Source organism: Mauremys reevesii, linkage group 17, assembly GCF_016161935.1.
Source record: "Mauremys reevesii isolate NIE-2019 linkage group 17, ASM1616193v1, whole genome shotgun sequence".
Taxonomy (NCBI): domain Eukaryota; kingdom Metazoa; phylum Chordata; order Testudines; family Geoemydidae; genus Mauremys; species Mauremys reevesii.
In genome coordinates, this window is record NC_052639.1 from 13,531,851 (window position 1) to 13,554,166 (window position 22,316).

At 48.9% G+C, this 22,316-nt stretch overlaps 2 non-coding genes across 2 annotated transcripts; both read left to right on the forward strand.

Annotated features, from left to right (window-relative positions):
* The first annotated feature begins 15,709 nt into the window (after positions 1-15,709).
* On the forward strand, positions 15,710-15,781 carry TRNAA-UGC. The gene has a single exon. It is a non-coding gene; the product is annotated as a tRNA-Ala (tRNA).
* Positions 15,782-17,001: 1,220 nt separating this feature from the next.
* On the forward strand, positions 17,002-17,074 carry TRNAK-UUU. The gene has a single exon. It is a non-coding gene; the product is annotated as a tRNA-Lys (tRNA).
* Positions 17,075-22,316: the final 5,242 nt, after the last annotated feature.

Sequence of the window (22,316 nt, forward strand, 5' to 3'; positions counted from 1 at the left end):
CCTGACTGCAGTGTGCTCACAACACCCCAGGGTGCATCTTGGAGCTGGGGTACCGCTGAGCCCTCTGTCTCCCCAGCCTGGGCTCCCTCTCACACAGCTGCTGGGAGAAGATGCAGCTCGCTCCCGGCCCTGCACTCACACAAACCTTTGCACAGGCAGGGACACACCCAGCTGCAGGGACTAGGAAGCTTCTCCCCAGCTCCCCAGCCTAGGTCACCGGTGCTGCAGAGTCTTGCCCTGGCCAAAAGCCTGACGGGATCAGTTTATTACCCAGTCTGCTCCACCCTCCAAGTGGAGAGGATCATGCACCAGTCTCTGGTCCTGAGCAGGTGCCCCAACCTCATCTAGCAAAACCAAGAGTTTTAGGGGGAAATAGAACACACATTGATTAACTATGCAAAGATAGGCTTGAAGGGATTGTAAGCAATGAGCGCACAGCTCAATGCAGGTTACCCAAGAACTGAACCAAAAGAACCCTCTGCTTTGGCCTCAGCGGCAGATCTGGGGCGGTGAGAGCTGAAGCTCCAGACTCACTTTCCCGCTCAGCCCCAGCTCTTTCCCCCAGGTCTCTCCCCTTGCCGGCAGGCTCCGGCTCAGCGGCTGGCTCCAGCCACCGCAAAGAGTCCGAACCCTCCCTGCCCCCCAGAGCTGGGCACAAAGGGGGCTAATGCAGATCTCTCCCCAAAACAGACCCAGCTGGGGCAGCAGCAGCAGCAGGCCAGGCACCCACCGGCCCCCCAGAAGCACCCACACTCCAAATGCCCTGCACCGCACACACCCGCCGGCCTCACAGCTCCTCCCCACCCTCCCATGGTCTCATGGTCTCATAGACTCGAAGGCCAGAAGGGACCATAATGATCATCTAGTCCCACCTCCTTCACAACGCAGGCCACACAATCTCACCCATCCACTTCTATAGCAAACCCCTACCCTATGTCTGACTTACTGAACTCCTCAAATTGTGCTTTGAAGACCTCAAGCTGCAGAGAATCCTCCAGCAAGTGACCAGTGCCCCATGCTGCAGAGGAAGGCGAGAAACCTCCAGGGCCTCTGCCAATCTGCCCTGGAGGAAAATTCCTTCCCGACCCCAGAGATGCTGATCACTTAAACCCTTAGCATGTGGGCAAGACTCACCAGCCAGCACCCACGAGAGAATTCTCTGCAGGAACTCACATCCCCACCCATCTAACATCCCATCCAGACCACTGGGCATACTTACCTGCTGATCATCAAAGATCAATTGCCAGATTAATTGCAAAAATTAGCCTATCCCATCATACCATCCCCTCCATAAATGTATTAAGTGTAGTCTTGAAGCCAGATATGACTTTTGTCCCCACTACTCCCCTTGGAAGGCAAGTCTAAACTCCCTAGTGTCCACTTGATAGCCACTGGTTCTTCTTCTTCTCCACGGCATCGCTCGTGGAGAACAAGGACCTGCACATCTACAGTCGTAGTCTATCTTTGTTTCAAGAATAAAAACAAACTAGCGCCTCAGGGGACCGGAACGGATTTCAGCTGATGGACAGCTTTGCTCAGTGTTTCTACATTTTAACAGGAAAATGTTGAATGGTGAAATTCATTTCACGTCCCCGTTCATCGGAACTACTGAACATACAGGAGATGGATATGAAAATATAGATCACTTAAAAAAGAGGACATGTAAGAGAGCAGCTGGACTTGAACCAGAAACCTCTCGATCCGCCCTCAAATGCACCACCATTGAGTTCCCTGAGGCAGCTGAGTGTTGGAGCCAGTGATCTTGAAGAGTATGAAGGGGACACTTATTTCAAAGAGCTTCTCTTCCATTCCCAGACATGAGTGGTTTTAAAAATGGAGTTTCATTACATTTTCTATGTGCATGTAAACACCACAGCTTGCACAATCCCCACAACTGCTCAGTCTCACCAGAGCACAATAACTTTGGAGGCCCCACACCCAGCTACCCAGCTCTGCGGCCTTTAACCTCTTCAGCAGTTCTCCAATGCCTTAAAGCCACAGGGCACAGCATGGAATTTGACCCCATTAATCCTAAATCAATTTGGATGAAAAATCTTTGCAAAAATAGTTCGTTTTCCAAACCAAAAGCATCTCCCGTTTGTGGCGTCCCCTTAAACTGTCTCTTCGCACACAAAGAAGATACACTTTAATTTAGAAATGAGATAAGATGCTTCAGTCAGGGTAAGCAGTTGCTCCACTTCATGATTGAAAGATCATAAAATGCCAGTCAAATTGACTCTTTCAGCCCTTACACAGCAGACCCCACTGACGGCAACTAACCGGGGCCGGGTGGGGCCAGGTCACCTTCTCAAACCTTCCCATACCCAGGGGAACGGGAAAGTGCGAGGCTGCAGCGCCACCTAGCGGCCACAGGACAAATCGCCGGCTGCTGCACCTGTGGGCACTGGGAGTTCACTTAACATGGAAAGCTGCCTAATGCAAGGTTGGCAAAACGGGGGTCTGCTGCACTACATCATCATCTGCAATGACTCAACCTGATAGGACACCTCCTGTGCTACGCTGCTACTAGTGACCCTCTCAAACAGGTCCCCACAGCTCCCCAGCCTCCCCCCACCAGGAGGCAGCTAGGAGAGGCTTGTTACACTGCTCTACAGCCAAAATGCTTCTGAAATAAATGGAGTCCAACTTTACTAATTCTGGGTCACTGAGAACAAAAATGATGCTTAAAATACTTGATTGGCTCTAGTTTTCAAGATATGCTATTGAGTCAGTATTTATGACCCTTGACTTGGGAATGGCGGAGAAGTGAGTTATAAAGGGACGGGATCTCAATTTAACCAGTAATGACTAAAATCCATCTTTGACTGGATCTATGAATAAATCTATGAATGGGTTTGGACAGTACTTGCTTTTTAGGCAAAACAATGAAGGATGCAATCTGAAGCTGGTATTGCCTCATACATGGTATGAATTGCATCATGTTATTCCTAGAAGTCATGGATGATGCAATCATAATGAAGCTGAACCAATTGCCCTATATCAGCTCTAGAAATCAGACAGTGTCGTGCTCTCTTATTTGTCAGTGTTTGATTTTGCAAAGGGACCCATTTCTCTTTAGCCAAAGTGAGCAGAGATGCCTCATACTTGTGTGAACAGTGCAGATAACTTCTGCTATGTTTGTGGTGAAGTGACTTTTGCATCACCAAAGTGCAGTAGAACCACTATGGTTAAGAAAGCCTATCACTTTTCTTTTGGCTCTTGTCCCATCTTCTTCATGGAAGGCCATCTTGTAGCGTGCAACAACATCCATGGTGTGATGGCAGCCCTCAACATCGTTCACAATGCACATGAGTGGAGACTGTTCATTGATTCATCGAAGACGAGCCTTAAAGCTGTTTTCTGCATAATGGCAATGTTTTGCCATCAATTCCACTTGGTCATGCAGTCCATATGAAGGAAACCTAGGACAACATGAAACAACTTTTGAGGTGCATAAACTATGACCAACATCAGTGGCAGCTTTGTGGCGATTTGAAGGTTGTTGCTCTCTTGCTTGGTCTGCAGACTGGATACACAAAGTACTTCTGTTTTCTCTGCGAATGGGATAGTCGTGCAACAGATTCCCACTACATCAAGAAAGATTTGCCACTCCGACAGTCTTTGGAGCCTGGGAGGGAAAGTGTTCAGCATCCACCACTTGTTGAATCAAGGAAGATTTTGTTACCACCCTTACACATCAAGCTGGGGCTGATGAAGAACTTTGTCAAGGCCATTGACAAAACACAAGCAGCTCCGTGGAAAATTCCCAAGGTTAAGTGAAGCTAAGATAAAGGAAGGTGTCTTTATTGGTCCTCAGATTCATGAACTTCTTCGAGATGATGATGGAAGTTAGCTAATGTAACGCCAATATTTAAAAAGGGCTCTAGGGTTGATCCCGGCAATTACAGACCGGTAAGTCTAACGTCGGTACCGGGCAAATTAGTTGAAACAATAGTAAAGAATAAAATTGTCAGACACATAGAAAAACATAAACTGTTGAGCAATAGTCAACATGGTTTCTGTAAAGGGAAATCATGTCTTAGTAATCTATTAGAGTTCTTTGAAGGGGTCAACAAACATGTGGACAAGGGGGATCCGGTGGACATAGTGTACTTAGATTTCCAGAAAGCCTTTGACAAGGTCCCTCATCAAAGGTTCTTACGTAAATTAAGCTGTCATGGGATAAAAGGAAAGGTCCTTTCATGGATTGAGAACTGGTTAAAGGACAGGGAACAAAGGGTAGGAATTAATGGTAAATTCTCAGAATGGAGAGGGGTAACTAGTGGTGTTCCCCAAGTTTCAGTCCTAGGACCAATCCTATTCAATTTATTCATAAATGATCTGGAGAAAGGGGTAAACAGTGAGGTGGCAAAGTTTGCAGATGATACTAAACTACTCAAGATAGTTAAGACCAAAGCAGATTGTAAAGAACTTCAAAAGATCTCACAAAACTAACTGATTGGGCAACAAAATGGCAAATGAAATTTAATGTGGATAAATGTAAAGTAATGCACATTGGAAAAAATAACCCCAACTATACATACAACATGATGGGGGCTAATTTAGCTACAACGAGTCAGCAAAAAGATCTTGGAGTTATCGTGGATAGTTCTCTGAAGATGTCCAAGCAGTGTGTAGAGGCGGTCAAAAAAGCAAACAGGATGTTAGGAATCATTAAAAAGGGGATAGAGAATAAGACTGAGAATATATTATTGCCCTTATATAAATCCATGGTACGCCCACATCTCGAATACTGTGTACAGATGTGGTCTCCTCACCTCAAAAAGATATTCTAGCACTAGAAAAGGTTCAGAAAAGAGCAACTAAAATGATTAGGGGTTTAGAGAGGGTTCCATATGAGGAAAGATTAAAGAGGCTAGGACTCTTCAGTTTGGAAAAGAGAAGACTAAGGGGGGACATGATAGAGGTATATAAAATCATCAGTGATGTTGAGAAAGTGGATAAGGAAAAGTTATTTACTTATTCCCATAATACAAGAACTAGGGGTCACCAAATGAAATTAATAGGCAGCAGGTTTAAAACAAATAAAAGGAAGTTCTTCTTCACGCAGCGCACAGTCAACTTGTAGAACTCCTTACCTGAGGAGGTTGTGAAGGCTAGGACTATAACAATGTTTAAAAGGGGACTGGATAAATTCATGGTGGCTAAGTCCATAAATGGCTATTAGCCAGGATGGGTAAGAATGGTGTCGCTAGCCTCTGTTCGTCAGAGGATGGAGATGGATGGCAGGAGAGAGATCACTTGATCATTGCCTGTTAGGTTCACTACCTCAGGGGCACCTGGCATTGGCCACTGTCGGTAGACAGATACTGGGCTAGATGGACCTTTGGTCTGACCCGGTACGGCCTTTCTTATGTTCTTATGTTCTTAAAGCTTGGAAAAATTGCTTTTTAATTAAAAAAAAACACTAAAGCTATTTGTGTTTATTTTTGGCTGTGTGTAGGCTGGGGTGGGATGAGGCTGAGATGGCATACACACATTGTGCGTAGGGTGCTCATTCTGTGAGGGCATGCAGATCCTGCAGAAAGAAGCAGGTGTTTGTTTAAAAAAGTTCAAGTTACTTAATTACAAATTTTTTTAAAGTTGAAAGTTCCTGTTTCAGGTACATCTCTGCTCCCTGCAGTTCCCAGGCCTCCAGACTGAAGATACTGCTCCATCACAGGGAAAAGGGGAAGAGAAAGGCGCAATCCCCACACAATTCAATAATGGGATTTGACCGAGCATCTTCTCACATGTATGGGGCAGCAGCAGAAGCTTCAATGGCTGAATCAGAGAGTTTTATCTTCTGAAAACTATTATAAATTAAGTAGAGATACGGACTTATCTATTAGTTAGGACCAAGGAGTGGGACTCAGGGTCCCATGGCTCTGTAGCCAGCTGTCCTTCTGACTATCCGTGTGATTCTGAGCAAGTCACTTCCCCCCTCTCTGTGACTCAGTTTCTGCACTGGTAAAATGTGGAGAAGAATACTGACCCAGCTGTGTAAGATGCTTTGAGATTATCAGATGAAGGTTACAGTTTTAAGTATCATTACTAATAAAAACAAGCACTAAGTCAGCTTACAGTCAGTGTTAGATCAATACACTTTAGAAGCAGCAAAGAATCCTGTGGCACCTTATAGACTAACAGACGTTTTGCAGCATGAGCTTTCGTGGGTGAATACCCACTTCTTCGGATGCAAGTAGTGGAAATTTCCAGGGGCAGGTGTATATATAAGCAAGCAAGAAGCAAGCTAGAGATAACGAGGTTAGATCAATCAGGGAGGATGAGGCCCTGTTCTAGCAGTTGAGGTGTGAAAACCAAGGGAGGAGAAACTGGTTCTGTAATTGGCAAGCCATTCACAGTCTTTGTTTAATCCTGAGCTGATGGTGTTAAATTTGCAGACGAACTGGAGCTCAGCAGTTTCTCTTTGAAGTCTGGTCCTGAAGTTTTTTTGCTGCAGGATGGCCACCTTAAGATCTGCTATTGTGTGGCCAGGGAGGTTGAAGTGTTCTCCTACAGGTTGTTGTATATTGCCATTCCTAATGTCTGATTTGTGTCCATTTATCCTTTTCCTTAGCGACTGTCCAGTTTGGCCGATGTACATAGCAGAGGGGCATTGCTGGCATATGATGGCATATATTACATTGGTGGATGTGCAGGTGAATGAACCGGTGATGGTGTGGCTGATCTGGTTAGGTCCTGTGATGGTGTTGCTGGTGTAGATATGTGGGCAGAGTTGGCATCGAGGTTTGTTGCATGGGTTGGTTCCTGAGCTAGAGTTACTATGGTGCGGTGTGCAGTTACTGGTGAGAATATGCTTCAGCTTGGCAGGTTGTCTGTGGGCGAGGACTGGCCTGCCACCCAAGGCCTGTGAAAGTGTGGGATCATTGTCCAGGATGGGTTGTAGATCCCTGATGATGCGTTGGAGGGGTTTGAGCTGGGGACTGTATGTGATTGCCAGTGGAGTCCTGTTGGTTTCTTTCTTGGGTTTGTCTTGCAGTAGGAGGCTTCTGGGTACACGTCTGGCTCTGCTGATCTGTTTCCTTATTTCCTCGTGTGGGTACTGTAGTCTTGAGAATGCTTGGTGGAGATTTTCACCATGATTTCAACAGCTTCCACCCCTCCATCAACCACAGCCTGGACCAATCTACACGGAGGTCCACTTCCTAGACACCACGGTGCAAATAAGTGATGGTCACATTAACACCACCCTATACCGAAAACCTACCGACCGCTATGCCTACCTTCATGCCTCCAGCTTCCATCCCGGACACACCACAAGATCCATTGTCTACAGCCAAGCACTGAGCTACAACCGTATCTGCTCTAACCCCGCAGACAGAGACCAACACCTAGAAAATCTCCACCAAGCACCTGGCATTGGCCACTGTCGGTAGACAGATACTGGGATAGATGGACCTTTGGTCTGACCCGGTACGGCCTTTCTTATGTTCTTATTTTCTTATTTGACCATGCACTGCGTGGCAAGGAAAAGACGGCATGGAAAGCCTTCCACTTAGTGGCAATACATTTTCTCGGAAACAACAAGGCAGACAACTACAGGTTGTTGGTGGAAAACCTCCACAAGGCTTACAAAAGCCTTGGTTGCAACATGTCACTAAAGAGACATTTTTTGCACTCTCATCTAGATTTTTTTTCCACCCAACTGCGGAGCAGTGAGCGACGAGCATGGCGAGCAATTTCACCAGGACATTGCAACAATGGAGAACTGCTATCAGGGCAAATGGAGCCCATCAATGCTGGCAGACTATTGCTGGACAGTGACAAGAGATGCTCCATTTAATGAATACAAGAGACAAGCCAAGAAGCGCCGAGTAGACACTGAATAGGACTAAACTATGTACAGAATAGCTTTTTGCCTTTTGTTTCCTAACACATTTAAGCTAGATAACCCTTTTGCTGATTTTTAAATTGTTACATAAACAGGAGAGGTGAAATATTATCATGTAAAGCAACCATAAACACACAAAAAGACCTAGGTTTAAAATTGATGATTAAAACTCTGCTATCTACACAATATACATAGACATAAAATGTAAAAAACTTAAATATCTTAGAAACAGAAGCCAATCAGTTGTTTTAATTGTCATATTTGAATTGAGCAAATCAAAATACATTCTAAATAGCACATTTGATCTCTGAAGCAGACGACTTCTGAAAAATTGTAGCCCAGTGTAAGCCAAGCAATCCCCTCCCTTGCTTTGTGCTGGGTGCCCAGCTGTGGGCTTGTGTGTCTGTGTGTGTGTGTTGGAGGGGGGGGGGAGTGTTGTGAGCACACTCCAGTCAGGGAAGGGGTGGAGTTGGCCAAAGGGGAAGGTTGAATCTTTAGCAAAGAATTCCTTTCTCCTTTGTGTTAGCTAAGCGTTGCTGTTAAATGTCATTAGACTAATGCAACATTTAAACAATCTGACACTAACCCCACTGCCATCTCTGTTGCTGTAGTTCTCACACCCTCTCCTCTTGTCATGTCACCACAAAGCATGGTGTCTTATTCCCATAGCGTCCTGTAGGTTAGACAGGACTTAAGTTTAGAAGGGGAAAACTGAAGCATAACTTCCCAAACCCCTCATTCCCAGCCCCAACCCAGAGCCCGCATCCCTAGCCGGAGCCCTCACACCCCTGCACCCCAACCCTTTACTCCAGCTCTCAGCCTCTCATCCCCAACCCCACCCCACACACTGCACCCCCAGACAGAGCCCTTTCACCCCACCCTCTGCCCTACCTCAGACCCCTCCACACTCCTAACACTTCAGCCTCACCCTGCCACACACCATCCAGCTGCAGAATGAAGTTTGGAATGAGCACCAATAGACAGGTGAGGAGTCACACCTCACCTCCGTATTGGTGCACTCAGCAAAATTCATTCCGCACACGGACATAGCAAATTAGAGGAAACACTGCTCCTGACATTCAAACTCTCTCTCAGATCTTGAATTTCATACATTGACTCATAAGAAGAAAGTGCTCTCAAGTGAGCTACAGACCAACAGTGGTTCAGTGGAATTATTCAGCAAGTATTTTAGAAGACCTAGAACATTAGAGGAAATCATCACCTGCTAAGAGACAATTAATGGAGAGAAGCAGCAAGATTAATCCCGTACATTGGATTGGTTGTGACTTCTTTGCCTGATTTGAAAAAAGACCAAAAGGACCTGAGTCTCCTCGCTCACGATAGCCCCCTGCTCGGCCAATCACCACTGAGACTCTGAGGGCGGGCGGCTGAGGTCTCACCAGATGTCCCAAAGGACGGCCCAGGTCACCATCACAGGGGATCACTCTCAGATCCAGCCCCACCTCTTGGTGAGGACTTCTGCAATGAGAGCAATACCCCTCCCCTGCCCACACTCCAGACACGTCCCTCCTCGGTAGAGGGAGGGAAGCTGGGAAAAGGGAAAAAAGAAGCAAGAGAAGAGGGGAATGGAGGGAGGAAAGAGGAAAAGAGAAACGAAAAAGGACAAACCCCAATGTCCCCAGGGATTCCAACCATCAAAACCTAGGGAGGAAATCAAATTCTGCCACCTGAAGCCAGTGCTGTCTGTGCCTAGAATGCTGCCTGCGCCAGGTGGATCAGACTGAACAGGTTCCAAACGTCTCTGAGCCTCTTACCTTCTCAAAGGGAAGTTTCTTTTCAGCACAATCCATGGTAGGAAAGGAGAAAACTCCAGTGTTTCCTCCTCATGCTCACATCCATGAATCTGAATTCTCTCTCAGCCCTCGAGGAGAGACCTCGCGAAGGAGACTTGCGGCAGCAAAGCCGGGGGCTCTCAGAGACAGACCTGGCCCTGCACCTCTGTCCTGCCCGGCTGATGTCGGGGTCTCTCTCTCTCTGAGGTCACCCCCTCCCCACCACCTTTGCCCAATAGGCCACGGTCCTGCAAAAGGCCTTTGTGATGTCACTGCCACACCCACCCCTCCCCTCAAAGCTGATGTCCTGCCCCTGGCCAGACTCGTTGGGTCTTTGAGTTGTTTCCCCTGGATCTGGGGTTGCCAACTTTCTGACCCAACAAAACTGAACACCCTCATCCCGCCCCTTCGCAGAGATCCCGGACCGCTCAATCCATCTCCCTCAGTCGCTTGCTCTCCCCCACGCTCACTCACTCGCTCCTTTTCATTGGGCTGAGGAGGGCTGGGGAGGGTCCCTTTTCAACTGGGTGTTGTCGGGACAGACCTGGGAAGGAGGCTGCCTGCCAAACACCTTTAAGAGGAGCCGTCCCTCCCTGTCAGAAAATCATCTCCCTCCTTCACTTCAGTGATGGCTTCAATTGTTCCTTATCCCGGCAGAGCCGGAGGATTGAAAGCAGCAACATCAAACCCCTGTGCAGCTAGAAGGAATGGACACACACACTCCCTTGTATCTCAACAGATATTTAGTTTTACTCTTGGTAAACTACAAGGCTAAAGGGACGGGCGGTGGCACCACATCTAAGGAATGAAACACAACACAATCATCATCCTTATGCCCATCGGTGCCTCTTGATTCTTCTCTGACCACCGTCGCCCTCTGTCGGTTCACTGAGAGTGCCACACTCACTGCTTCCGACACACAAAGACTCACACACACATCTTGCATGCAAAACCTCACCAAGGAGTCAGATGCACCTGCTGGTTCCCTGCACCCCTGTTCTACAGAATCCAATCCCAGGGAAAGCTTGTCAGGCCCACAGCTGGTGGGGAGTCCTGGGCTGGAGGATTTAACCTACAGTGACGGCACTCGCAGGAAAGATGCTGAACGAGTGCAAGTTAAACATTGGGAGCTCCGCTTCCAGTCCCCTCACAGCTCAGTCCATCTCTCCAGGAAAGGGGCACATCGGAATTTGTAGCTGACACAGTCTACCTGAGTAGTTCTTGTTTACACCCAGTCAGCTCTGAGGCCTGTTTCGCACCGTGGGTTTGAGGAGACCGTCAGAACCGACTCTCTGCAATAGCAAAAGCAGGAGGCCGTGTTATTGCTCCTGCCCCAGCACAGACAGACAACGAGGGAAATGGTCTGTGTTGGTGGGTGGGGCTCCCTGCCCTTGGCTAAAGACCAGCACCTCCCTTTGCCCTTTGTCACTCGTGAAGCTTTTCTTTCAGCAGCGAGCCCTAGAGCTCAGTTGCTGGAGCACTGCGTTTGTCACTGACGCTCGGGGAGCTGCACCATCACTGGGCTCTTCTGCCAGCAAGTCCAACGAAAGGACTGATTTCCTCATGTAGCCTGCTCCGGGACCGTCAAAAGGATCTTGTCCCATTCTTCTTCATGGAAGGCCATCTTGTAGCCTGCAACAGCATCCATGGTGTGATGGCAGCCCTCAACATTGTTCACAGTCCACATGAGTGGAGACTGTTCGTTGATTCATCGAAGACGAGTCATAAAGATGTTTTACTGCATAATGGCAATGTTTTGCCATCAATTCCACTTGGTCATGCAGTCCATATGAAGGAAACCTATGACAACATGAAACAACAACATGAAACCTCTCTGAGGCTCTTCTCTGCTCCGCAGGGACTTCTGTCTTCTCACTCAGTTAGCAGTGGGAAAGGGGAAAACCCCAAGGAAGCTCCTCCTCGCGCTCACAGGCGTGACCCTGTATTCTCTCTCACTCCTCAAGGGGAGACCTTGAGAAGGAGACTCCCTGCAGCAAAGCCATTTCCCCCACCCTGAAGCCTCTTTACCTGCCCCTGCTCATAGACTCTCTGTGAGGTCACCGCTTCCCAACCTCCTTTGACCAATCAGCCCAGCTCCTGTAAAAGGCTAGTGTGATGTCACCGCCCTGGACAGCCCCTTTGCATCTTTGAGCTGCTCCTGCTGTGTCACAGCCCCACCCCCACTCACTCAGTGTTACTTCTGGACACGAAGCAGGCGACACATGAAAACATCACAGGCTGCTCAATGGCCCATACTTAGTTTTGCAGAGATTTGTAGACGTTAAGGCAAGAAGAGACCTTTGGATCATAGAATCATAGGACTGGAAGGACCCCAAGAGGTCATCGAGTCCAGTCGCCTGCACTCAAGGCAAGACTAAGTATTATATAGATCATCTCTGACAGGGCTTTGTCTAACCTGCTCTTAAAAATCTCCAAGGATGGAGATTCAACAACCTCCCTAGGCAATTTATTCCACTGCTTAACCACCCTGACTCTTAGCAAGTTTTTCCTAATGTCTAACCTAAACCTCCCTTGCTGTAATTTAAGCCTCTTGATTCTTGTCCTATCATGAGAGGTTAAGGAGAATAATTTTTCTCCCGCCTCCTTGTAACAACCTTTTAGGTACTTGAAAACTGTAATGTCCCCTCTCAGTCTTCTCTTCTCCAGACTTAACAAATCCAATTCTTTCAATCTTCCCTCATAGGTCATGTTTTCTAGACTTTCATCATTCTTGTTGCTCTTCTCTGGACTTTCTCCAATTTCTCTGCATCTTTCCAAAAATGTGATGCCCAGAACTGTACACAAGAATCCAGTGGAGGCCTAATCAGCACGGACCTAGGCTGGGGAGACCTACAGAAGGAGACTCTCTGCAGCAAAGCCCCGGGGGTCTCTGAGATGGCCCCAGCCCTGCAGCCTGTCCTACCTGGCTGTTGTCATGGACGCTCTGTGAGGTCACCGCCTCCCAACATCCTTTCACCAATCAGCTGAGGTGCTGCACAAGGCCCTTGTGATGTCACCGCCTCACCCACCCCTGCCCTGCAGGGCTAATGTCCTGCCCCTGGCCAGCCCCTTTGCATGTTTGAGCTGCTTTCCCTGTGACACCCCCACGCACTCAGGGTTAGTGCTGGGGATCAAGCAGGCAGCACATGGAAACCTCAGAGGCTCTCAATGTGCCACACTCAGTTTTGCTGAGATTTGGAGACTAAGGCCACAAGAGACACTTAGATCATCTCATCTGACCCCTCTGCACAGCCCAGGCCTCCTGTATGGCACTCTAGCAAGTTTTGGACCAAAGCAGATTCCACAAAGGCACCTCATCAAGGGATGGATGGAGAAAGCACCACTTCCCTTGGTGGTCTGGAGGAAATTGATGCTGTCGGGGGCAGGGAATTCACCCCAAGGCCACGCTTGGGAGTCTGTATCATAACACGCATGCACAACAGCACTGCACAAAGTTTGTACACGTCACCTTAACTCTGATGGTTCCTAATGTTTAAAGGCCCCCAGGGGTGCAACTTGGAGCTGGGGTACCGCTGAGCCCTTTGTCTCCCCAGCCTGGGCTCCCTCTCACACAGCTGCTGGGAGAAGATGCAGCTCGCTCCCGGCCCTGCACTCACACAAACCTTTGCACAGGCAGGGACACACCCAGCTGCAGGGTATGCTGTCCTCCCTCTCAATGTTTAAATTTGGCGTGGAGAGTGCCTGGACATCTCCCAACCATCTCCCCTGAATTCCTAGTTTAAAGCTCTTTTGATCAGATGAGCCAGCCTCCCTCCTAGAAGTCTATTTCCTTCCCTACTCAGGTGGAGTCCATCCCGTGAGAAGAGTTCTCTGTCCCCGAAAGCCTCCCAGTTTCCATACGTCCCAAAACCCTCCTTATAGCACCACTTCCTGAGCCAACTATTTATCATCACAATCCTGTCGCCCCTTTGTCGCCCTTCCGTAGGGACAGGTAAAATCCCACTGAAGATCACCTGAGCCTCAATTTCCTTGAGCGTCTTACCCAGCCTGGCATAGTCTCCCTTGATCCTCTCTAGCGAGAATCTAGCCGTGTCATTCGTTCCTACATGAAGGATGATCAATGGGTTCTTACCTGCTCCTTTTAGGATCCTTTTCAACTGCAGGTCCACATCCCGTATTTTAGCGCCCGGTAGACAGCACACCCTTCTGTTCTCCGGATCGGCCCTGGTCACAGGCCTGTCCAACCTTCTCGGTATGGCATCCCCAATCACGTAGACCTGCCTTTGCCTGGTGACAGTGCGGTCTGCTAACCTATCCCCCGTTCCCCCTGATTGCAAGCTCCTTCCATTCCTATCCTCCCTTGTAGTCCCCCTTAAGCCATCCTGCATCCTCCCGGGGCCCAAAGTCGGTGCTGTCACCATCGACTCCTCCCCTCTTTCTATCGGACTAGCCGCTATTCTCTTCTTCCTTGGTCTCCCACCGTCAGCTACCACCTGCTGTACCCCTTCCTCATTCTCCAAACCTTCAAACCTGTTCCTTAGCTCTATTTCTCCCTCACTGGCTCTCCTTTTCCTCGGCCTGCTTCTCACGGTCACATGCTTCCACTGCCCATGTTCCCCATCCAGCATTCCCCCCTCACAGGCCTTAGCCCCTGCTTCCCCCTGTACCCCTGAGCATTCCCCTTCAGCCACAGCTTGCCTTTGCTCCATCAGCTGCTCAAGCCCCCTTCTAATCTCTACCAGGGTTTCTACCTGCATCTCTAGACCTACGATCTTTTCTTCCAGCAGCTCTATTAGGCGGCACTTCATGCATACATACCTCTGTTCCGGTGCCCCCACTAGGACCATGTACATTCCGCAGCTGCTGCATGCAATCATCCTCATTGTATCCTCTGCTGCTTGGCTCATGGCTGCTGTTGTCTCTGCCTCTATCAGCCTTCTCACCTGGGGAACACAGCACCGCACCCCCTGCCCCTTCCGACTCCCCCTGTAAACTAACTCCCACTCAAACTCCCCTGTTAGCAGCCCTGTTCGCCGGCTCCTGTGCCGCTGCCTGGCTGGGCGGCCGCTTTTATAGGCCCCCTCCTCAGCCTAGCTCCGCCCCCTACTCAGGGCTCGGCTGCCCGCTCAGCAGTCTGCCCCTACGGATAGATAAGTGGGGTTAAATCAGTTCTCAGCCTGAGTCCTTTGCTCTTAATCCTGAGGATATTGTCCCACCATGGGGCCATTTCCCGCCTCTCTTTCCTAGGGAAGAACAATTTTCCTTGCACAGACACAGGAACAGCAAGATCCTTCTCTGTCCCTTGTGCAAAGCAGGGGGCCAAATTCCATGGAAACAATGGACAAGCAGGGGGCCCTGGGCACATCCAGCCCTGGCCGTGAGATGTTCCCTCCCCTCTTTCTTTATGCCCCTGTTGTTATTTCATGGATTGTCTGGGATGGGGAAAAAGCTCAGTTCACTCCAGGAGGAGGGGGAAAGAACCCTGAAAGTCTCAGGACCCAACTCCTGCTACCAGGATCACTTAGGTGCTGGGAATCTGACTGTGTGAATTGTCAAGGTGGGGAATGAATAACAATTTACAACAAGATCCACCTCATTAATCACTGACACAGGCTAATCCTGCCGCAGATAGACGGGAAACTGGGAGTGATTCTTTGCTGTGCAGCCATGGAAACAGTGACCCAATTGCACCGCAGTGAACGTACTGGGGAAAGCTGGACTTTACAGGCAGGTGGAAAGAGCAGATCCTAGAAACACCTGGAGCTTCCCACACCACTGCTACCACCAGAGTCAGGCGGTGAGCGACTCACAGCACCCCTCCCCTCCCATTACCTTCCAGCAGGGGGTGGCAGCACCCCCCACCCAAAGCAGGGGAGAGGGCTGAGTGTATCTCTGCACCCTGAGTCCAGGGCACCCACTCTCTCTGCCCCACACATCGAATCTGGCCCTGCTGAAATGTGACCCCCAAGAACCAGCAGCCTCCAGGACAGCAGATTTGGCCTCAGAGCCGGGAATGTGTCCCTCATGCTGCTCTTAGGCCACTGGATATTCTGGAAACAGGAGGGCTCTGAGTGTAACCTATAGCCCACATCATCCATCTGGGGATGTAGCTCAGTGGTAGAGCACATGCTTTGCATGTATGTGGTCCTGGGTTCAATTCCCAGCATATCTAGGTTCCTTTCACCCTGCTGCTTTGCTCATGCCCAGAGAGGATGTGACCCTGCAGGAGTTTCAATCCTGCTCAGTGAGGGGCAAGTGCCAATTGCATGGAAGGTCTGGGTGGGCTTTCTGCTCCTAAGACTCCTCTGTACATTTAAGATTCCCACCAGTTGTGCTGCTTGGGACAAGAGTAGATGAAAGGGAGAATCCTCCACCACTGGAGGAAAGGTCCCATATGCACAGACTGAGAGGCAAAGACTAGACTTATTTTTTGTCTGGGCCCAATCTTTTCACCTGGTACAGCCCTTGTTCCAGCTCACGTGGTAGCTAGGGGATGTCTCATGACTGCAGCCATGTTTGTTCAGTTCCACCCCCTTATACAGCTTTGGCACAAGGCAGGAATTTTTTGTCTCTCTCCTGAGGAAGAGCCCCAGGTTTAAGGTGGATTCCTGTACCAGGTGACATGGTCACATGTCCTGTGAGACCCCATAAGCCTTCATTCTTCCTGGCCTGACTCACAGATGGTGCAGGACAGAGCCATCTCCAGTCAGTTGTCCTGGTTAATGGGAGCATTCAAGAGTCCAAACCACTACTAATGGCCCACACTTTGCATCATTACAACAGGACCTCAGAGTTATAGTTCATATTTCTAGTTTCAGATCCAAGAATGATCAGTTCATACAAATAGGATGAACACACACAGTAGATTATAAGCTTTGTAATGATACCTTACAAGAGACCTTTTGCATGAAGCATAGTCCAGTCACTTTATATTCACACTCATTAGCATATTTTCATAAAATCACACGGAGTGCAACATCACAGCAGGGAAAGGGTTTTACTGCGGCACCTGGAAGCAGTCAAGTTTCATGTTCTGGCTGTGGTATGAGTTCCTCCAGCTTTCTCGTAAGCACACATGTACCTTAGCGGGTGCTCTCGATACAGGAATGGCCCCGACACGGTAAAGTGATGGGGATTGCATTTTCCTTTTTTATTTCTGTATTTCCAATGACATTTCTGTTTGTGATTTCGTTTTGCTTCGTATATCTGTGTTTTCTCCTGGATTTGATAGCTAACTTAAAAAAGAATAAGGCCTCAGGGCGCCGGATGGAGGAGCAGGCTGGGGCTAGGACTGCTAAGAGAGCGAGAGTAGCAGGTTTTCTGTATTGTTTCCTGCCCACATTTTCATGACGAGTTTCTCTGCTGCATGAAATTTGCTTTTGTTAAATGTGAGCCTGGCTAGCTCAGTTGGTAGAGCATCAGACTTTTAATCTGAGGGTCCAGGGTTCAAGTCCCTGGTCAGATGAAGAGGGAACAGTTTCCCCTCAAAATGAAAGACAGAATCTCTCCAGGATGTTATTTGACATCACTTCTTTTCACTAGGAAGGGCCACGTACTGCCTGGGACTGAAGGGGCAACTTCCTCACATGCCTATTGGCCTTTCAGTCTGGATTAAGAAAGGCCTCTGGGAGCTGCAGCAAACTGCTGCATGACAACTTGGTGAGTAAATGCAGGGCTGCCCCCACAGAGTCATCCTCGGCAGAGGTCTGGGGGTTCCCTATTGGTCCCATGGTGTACGGGCCAGCACTGGGGACTTTGAATCCTGCAATCTGAGTTGAAGTCTCGGTGGGATCTGAGGACAATTCCTTGTGCCCCCTGTGCCACAAACCCTGCTGGGTCTTCCAAGGCTCTATCTTGCTTTCTCAAATGCCATGAAAGACTGTCTTTTGCCCACTAGCTGTTGTGACTTGAGCACAAGAGGGGACGTTTGATCCAGAAGCCTGGCCATGCCTGGAGTTCTGTAGATAGGGATGCAAGCGCCATTTCTGCTGAGTCCTGAAGCTGGGCTGCAGCCTGGCCTAGGAGGCAGCCCTATTGGTTGACCTACTGGCCCAAAGTCACTTGGGCAGTGTTGGTGTTCCCCAGGGATGCTGAAGGGCCTAAGGGAGGGAGGCTCAATACTCCCCCCTATCAGTCAGGGCGGAAGAGGAGGGATGCAAGAGTGGGCAGGTTGATGGCTGGGCCTTCTAACGTTCGGTTGGGGACATGGTGGGAGCGAACTGGGAGAAATGGTTGCTGGCCTGTGAGGAATGGTTTGGCCAGTGGCGTAAGTGGACCTTGTCATTACCTACAAGGTTGTCATGCTCAAGACCCATCTGTGGGGAATTTCCTCAGCCAGGTATTTCCCTCTGCTCCACGAGTGCTGCTGAGACCGAACACATAAGAACATAAGAAAGGCCATACCGGGTCAGACCAAAGGTCCATCTAGCCCAGTATCTGTCTACCGACAGTGGCCAATGCCAGGTGCCCCAGAGGGAGTGAACCTAACAGGCAATGATCAAGTGATCTCTCTCCTGCCATCCATCTCCATCCTCTGACGAACAGAGGCTAGGGACACCATTCTTACCCATCCTGGCTAATAGCCATTTATGGACTTAGCCACCATGAATTTATCCAGTCCCCTTTTAAACATTGTTATAGTCCTAGCCTTCACAACCTCCTCAGGTAAGGAGTTCCACAAGTTGACTGTGCGCTGCGTGAAGAAGAACTTCCTTTTATTTGTTTTAAACCTGCTGCCTATTAATTTCATTTGGTGACCCCTAGTTCTTGTATTATGGGAATAAGTAAATAACGTTTCCTTATCCACTTTCTCAACATCACTCATGATTTTATATACCTTTATCGTGTCCCCGCTTAGTCTTCTCTTTTCCAAGCTGAAGAGTCCTAGCCTCTTTAATCTTTCCTCGTATGGGACCCTCTCTAAACCCCTAATCATTTTAGTTGCCCTTTTCTGAACCTTTTCTAGTGCTAGAATATCTTTTTTGAGGTGAGGAGACCACATCTGTACACAGTATTCGAGATGTGGGCGTACCATGGATTTATATAAGGGCAATAATATATTCTCAGTCTTATTCTCTATCCCCTTTGTAATGATTCCTAACATCCTGTTTGCTTTTTTGACCGCCTCTGCACACTGCGTGGACATCTTCAGAGAACTATCCACGATAACTCCAAGATCTTTTTCCTGACTCGTTGTAGCTAACTTAGCCCCCATCATGTTGTATGTATAGTTGGGGTTATTTTTTCCAATGTGCATTACTTTACATTTATACACATTAAATGGCCTTCCACTTCTTGTGCGGCAATAGGACATCCCTACCTAGTCAGGAGAAGTGCGGCTTTTCTGCCGTATTAGAAGAGGGGTTGGGCTTGGTGGGCTTTGACGACTTTTATAGCTCTACTGTTTTCTTTTTCAATTTTCAGTGAGTGGCTGAGCTGGAGGGCAGGTCAGGCCTGAGGGGAATGATGGGGCAACCGCACAGAACGCAACTGACTCTTCCGATATGGCCGTATTTTTTTTTATCCCACTGGGTGCAGCACTGGGTATGGGATGGCCGATGGTGGGGGAAGGGGGAGCCCCCCCCTCTAGTGTTCTTCTACTCCCACCTTACACCCTACAGGATTTTCAGTGGGTGGCTAGGTGGAAGGTGCTTGCAGGATGGCTTCATCCGCAACAGTGGCTGCCCTCACAGCGGCGGCGGCCACAGATTGGCTCAATCTGAACAGAGGTCAATGTACCACTGGGTGAGACAGGCCAATTTTAGGGAGCTTCCTCTGAAGGTGAGCAACTGTCCCCAGAACTTACTGACAGGAGCTTTAAAGTATTTGCAAGTGTGCATGACCAGCATGTGCAGAGCAAAGGCTGCCCAGGGGCACTGTGTCAGGCTCTGGCACCGCTTGAGACAATGGACCATCTTCAGCCACCAGGTAACCCAGGATCTGAGACAGGAATGGGGTAAGGAAGCAAGTCAAGCTGAGCAAGGCAGGCAAAAATTCATCTCGCCTTCATGGGTGCTTGCAATGATGCTCTTTTCGTGTGCCAGGGCTGACAAAAACTTCCCAGACAGAGAAGCAGCAGGCCCAAAAAAGTGCTATTCGGGTGCTGACTTAGCTCTTTATGCTATTATGTGCCAGCAATGCCCCTCTGCCAGGTACATTGGCCAAACCAGATAGTCTCTACGTAAAATAATAAACGGACACAAATCAGACATCGAGAATTATAACATTCAAAAACCAGTCAGAGAACACTTCAACCTCCCTGGTCACTTGATTACAGACCTAAAAGTTGCAATATTACAACAAAAAACCTTCAACAACAGACTCCAATGAGAGACTGCTGATTTGGAATTAATTTGCAACGTGGACACCATTAAATTAGGCTTGAATAAAGACTGGGAGTGGATGGGTCATTACACAAAGTCAAACTATTTCCCCATGTTTATTTGTCCCCCTACTGTTACTCACACCTTCCTGTCAACTGTTGGAAATGGGCCATCCCGATTATCACTACAAAAGGTTTTTTTCTCCTGCTAATAATAGCTCACCTTAGCTGCTCACTCTCATTATAGTGTGTATGGCAACACCCATTTTTTCATGTTCTTTGTATATCTATATCTTCCTGCAGTATTTTCCACTGCAGGCATCTGAGGAAGTGGGTTTTAGCCCATGAAAGCTTATGCTCAAATAATTTGTTAGTCTCTAAGGCACCACAAGTGCTCCTTGTTCTTTTCGCAGATAAATGAATGGAGGTTAAGTCCATGAATGGCTATTAGCCAGGAGGGGTAAGGAATGGTGTCCCTAGCCTCTGTTTGTCAGAGGGTGGAGATGGATGGCAGGAGAGAGATCACTTGATCGTTACCTGTTAGGTTCAGTCCCTCTGGGGCACCTGGCATTGGCCACTGTTGGCAGATAGGATGCGGGGTTGGATGGACCTTTGGTCTGACCCAGTATGGCCATTCTTATGGTCTTATAAAGGGAGGGGCAGAGCCTTGTGGCAAAGTTTCTGTGGTGTAGGGGTTATCATGTTTTCCTAACACGCAAAAGGTGCCTGGTTTGAAACCAGGCAGAAACATGGTGGCTTATTCCCAGCTCCTACTGGCCTGTCCCTGCTGTTGTAGGAGCAGCAGTGATTTCTATGCTCAAAAGGTCTCTTATACTTCCCCTGCTCCCACTTTTGTCTCCTCTCCCTCTCTGAATGCCTGTGAAGTGGCTTTCTCCCTCCCGCTCCCTACTGGAATGCTCGTGGGATGAATGGGCTGGTTGAAGAGCAGAAGAGCTCCCAGGTAGACAAGGTGTCTGGGACTCTAATTAGGCAGCACTCACGCACCCAGAGCATGGACACTGCCCAAGGTGGAGTGTGACCAACCAGATGCAGCCAAGTCATCTCTAGTCGCAGGCCATGAGGTGCAGGCCCTTAAAAGGGGAAGGGGCCCTGTGCTCAGGAGAGCACTCACAAGCTTGTAGCTCCAGTGAGGCCCTTTGCCCGGAGCGCCTGGCCAGTGGTTCTCTGCGTTGTATTTCATTGTGCCTCAGGGAGACTTACCTTCATCGCACCGTCCATAGCTGCGCTGTGGGACACTTACCTTGCAGAATCCTGACATCTCCAGCGCTGTGCCTGTCCTGGGAGCGTGAGTATGCGAGTGCGAGTGTGACTCCCCCCTGCCCTGCTTATTTTAAGCTTAACTGTCAGTATAATAAATGTGCTGCTTTCTGCCAAACTCTGGTGGGTCATTAGTCCTCCCTTTGCTTACTGGCTGGCCCAATTTTGGGTAACACCTGCGATAACCCCAACCCCTGCATGGCAGAGGGTGGTGAAATGAGCTGAGGAAAAAGCCTTGGCATCAGCAGGGGAAAGCTAGAGGATCTTGGCCAGTCACCTTTTGAAGCCTTGTGGCTTGGCTTCCTCTGCCCTTGGATGTTGGCCTATGGCGGCCGGCTCTTCTGTGTGACTTGGCCAATGGGCGCTGCGGAGTCGGTACTCGGGGCAGGGGCAATGAATGGAGACACTCCCCCCACCCCAGGGGATGCTGGGACATGCCGGCCATTTCTGGGAGTGGCACAGAGGGACGGAGGCAGAGTGGGCAGGGAGCCACCTCAGTGCTGCTGGCACATCTCTGCACACCCATGGGGGGAGGGGAGCAGAGGGCCTGCATGTGCTGCCTGAGGTAGGGGCAGTGCACAGAGCTGCCTCCCCTCCCGGGTCTATTACAGGAGTGGGTGGGTGGGGTCTTTTGGCCTGCGTGGTGCAGCAGGTCGGACTAGATGATCACACTGGTCCCTTCTGACCTTAAAGGCTCTGAGTCTAAAAGGGAGAGGGAAGTAAAGGAAATACTTTTTCAAGAAGTTAACCAAACATTGTAATGCCAGGATAACTCCAACAGCTCATTGTATAGTCCCACCCCTTTCTTCTTTCATTGTGTGTTGAGTGACCCGCAGCACATGGATTCTGTCATTCCATTGATAAAGTGATACAACATGATTGAAATTAAACCAGCTCCCAAAGGAGAGAATATCACATCCCTGTATTGGCTGGGAATTGAACCCAGGTCAACTGTTTAGAAGGCAGCTATGCTCACCACTATACCACCGGCAAAAGTGTTCCTTATGCTTGCCCAATGAGGCTAGACCAGCATTGAGGCATTTTTCTGCCTGTTAAAATGTACTGGATGCTCATCACTTAAAAAAAAACACCTCCATCTTCACCTGGG